At 41.5% G+C, this 3,321-nt stretch overlaps 1 non-coding gene across 1 annotated transcript; it reads left to right on the forward strand.

Annotated features, from left to right (window-relative positions):
- The first annotated feature begins 717 nt into the window (after positions 1–717).
- LOC118670382 lies at positions 718–820 on the forward strand. Its single transcript, XR_004972291.1, has one exon. It is a non-coding gene; the product is annotated as a small nucleolar RNA U13 (small nucleolar RNA).
- Positions 821–3,321: the final 2,501 nt, after the last annotated feature.

Here is a 3,321-nt window from a genome sequence, read left to right on the forward strand (position 1 = left end):
GGTTTCTGCTATTTGCAACAAAAAAAGTACCAACTAAAATATATGGTATAGGATTTGTGGATACAGAGTCAACATTTGCTATTCTGTATTTTACTTTAAGGCTTATTGAAAGTGAATATGTGAAGAAAGCATTTTAATATTTCATCTATATCAAATTATTTTATAAGACAGTATAATCAATGGTTAAAAATAGAGTGGAGGTGGGACTCTTTCCCCCTCCCCACGTGGGAGTCTGAGCTGTGAGATTCCTCCCCCTTCCCCACGTGGGAGTCTGTACTTGTTCTTCAATAAGTTTCCACCTTTGCTATACCATCTTCAAAAAAAAATAGAGTGGAGCCTGGCGGCTTGGCTCAGTGGTTGAGCGTGGACCTATGAACCAGGAGGGCACGGTTCGATTCCCTGATGGGGCACATGCCCGGGTTGCCAATCAATGATTCTCTCTTATCGTTGCTGTTTCTGTCTCCCTTCCTCTCTGAAAAAAAAAAAATAGAGTGGACACCTGTCTCTTCCACTAGTAAATTTCATGAAAGAAAAAATGAAGAGTCTAGCTTAAAAGCAAATTAAAAGAATTTAAGAGATATAGCAATCCATGCAAGGTGTGGACTTTGATTACATCTTGATTTGCTCCAATTTTGGCAATTTGGAGACAGTTGGGGGAATTTGACTATGAGGTGTAAGTTGATGCTAAAGAACTAGTGTTAATTTTGTTATGTACAGATCCTTTCATAGTTCATAAGCGTAATGATTAGGTGTTCTCGCTCTTGTGTGAGATGTGCCTCCATCAAACCTTTAACAACTTCAGCATATCAACCATGTAATGTGAAGAAAAAACAAAACACCATTTTTTAATGTACAGCTAAGGTGATATAGTAAAGTGGGGAAATTATTCTAATTTTTTAGCTGAATACTAAAGTAATTAGAGGCAAGTAAAACATTTCTAATTTACTTAAAAATTGTTAGTAAACAAATACATGGAGAAAATACGGCAAAATGTAAATAACTAAAAATATAAATAACGATAGGGTTTAGATACATGGATTTCATTATAGTGTTATACTTTGGATGTATTTGAAGGTTTTTGTATGTGTCTTCTTAATCTTTATTATTGAGAGAATTACAGATGCACCCTTTTTTCCCCTTTGCCCCCCTCCACCCACCTCAGGCCTTTACCACCCTATTGTTTGTGTCCATAGGTAATGCATATATGCATATATGACCTTTGGCTTGCCCGCGCAGTGTGCTCAGTGGTTGAACAATGACATATGAAACAGGAGGTCACGGTTTGATTCGTCAGGGCACTAGCCCAGGTTGTGGGCTTGATCCCCAGTAGGGACAGTGTGCAGGAGGCAACTGATCAATGATTCTCTCTCATCATTGATTTTTCTGTCTCTCTCTCTTTCTTTCTCTTCTTTTCTCTAAAATCAATAAAAAAAATTTTTTAAATTTAAAACTACTTTTTAAAATGCAGCCACTAATTATCATTTAATCAAGTAGGGTATTTGTTCTATTGTAACCAAACAGTCAAAGGTTCCAGGCTGCCTGCCACTACTTAAGCCAAGTAAGCAGAGACAGGGTTGAGTCGTATATGAGCTTTTATTCCAATACTGCCAGCAGTATGGGAGAGCAGCAGGTCATCCACAAAAACCTGCTCTCCCCACCCCACCATAAGCCAACTGCTTATATTGGGTAGAAGGGCAAAGATTACATGGGGAAGTAGGCAAAAGGGTATGCCAAATGGGCAGCTTACAGGTAAACCGGGCTGGAGATTTGCAAAGGCCTGAGCATGCAAAGGCTGGGGTCTTCAAAGGGCTGGCAGGGGGTCTTCAAAAACTGGCATCTCTGGTTTCTGCAACAAGGTTGTTCATCTTTCCATGATAATAGGCAGCTCCTGGATGGAGAGGATGGGCCGCATTTCCAGGTGAGCTTCCAGGTCCCACGTACAACTCCCCGCCAGGTTACAATGTGCCTTCTTTTTTTAAAAAAATATATATATTTACTGATTTCAGAGAGGAAGGGAGAGGGAGAGAGATACATCCATGATGAGAGAGAATCATTGATTGGCTGCCTCCTGCACACCCCCCACTGGGGATCGAGTCAACATGTGCCCTGACGGGGAATTGAACCGGGACTTCCTGGTTCATAGTTGGCGCTAAACCACTGAGCCACCTTGGTCAGGCACAATGTGCCTTCTTTAATCAGAACAAAACAATCACGGTTAACAGAGCATGATTAACAGAGTGCGGAATCTCAGAGGGAAGGCAGGGGAGGTGGGTTGGTGGGAGGGAATCAACCAAAAACCTTGTATGCATATATGCATAACCCATGGACACAGACAATAGGGTGGTGAAGGCCTGGGGCAGAGGGCAGTGTTGGGCTGGAGGGGGTTAATAGGGGGAAAAGGGGGATATATATAATACTTTCAACAATAAAGATTTTTTTTAAAAAAAAAAGCAGGATTAATATTTCTAACAATTATAGCTGGTCCCCAATATTCTATTTCTGCCCCTATCACTGATAATTGGAGAATTCAAAATAATTATATATTATTTCAATTTTGTGACCAAAAATTATCCAATTGGTCTTTGCCCAATTACTTTGCCTGCCTCCTGAAAGTTGAACTGGAAAAGAGTGTGATAAACATGGCAGTCAAGCTGTAAAACAGTCAGAGTCCTAAGGACTGGAAAGGGAGAATTCAGCGTGAAATAACCTAAGTGTCTGGCCAAAGCTGAAGTCTGGCCAGCCTCCACGTACACTGTGAAAATTCTTTGGCCACAGTCCTGATGTCCTAACATCTGAGGTTGCATCATACTTCCCACAGTTGCTTCTGGACCAAATGTCAACAGTAAACAAGTCAGGGTAGCGAGTATAAGGTGTCTGTCATACTCTTTTTTCCTTTCTTTTCTCTCTCTCTCTTTTTCCTACCTCCTTTTCTTCCTTTCCTTCCTCTTCACCCCCACCCCAAGGATTTTTCAGTTCCCTGAAAGGTTTAGAAGGACTTGTGAAAAGACCATCTTAGAAGTAAAGAGTATAGTGAAAGTGAGAAGTAGAAGATTAGATCAGTGGTAAATTTCCATGTTTTTTCCAAGCAGCTTTGCTGCTCCTCCCTTTCCTGAAGCCCTCACATGGCTTCACAGGACTCAGTCAGGAGTCTCCTGTGCTTCTGGTGAAATGACAGCAAGGGGCATGGAACACTGGGACTGAATAGATTAGCAATGGACTTAAGAATCTTGGCAACTGTGTGCTGTAAGCAGCGGGAATGGCACCAGGTGTTAGATCAGTGGGGTCAGATGGGACCTGGGTTCAGCAACCTCAGTACTTGAG

Source organism: Myotis myotis, unplaced genomic scaffold (assembly GCF_014108235.1).
Source record: "Myotis myotis isolate mMyoMyo1 unplaced genomic scaffold, mMyoMyo1.p scaffold_m19_p_15, whole genome shotgun sequence".
NCBI lineage: Eukaryota > Metazoa > Chordata > Mammalia > Chiroptera > Vespertilionidae > Myotis > Myotis myotis.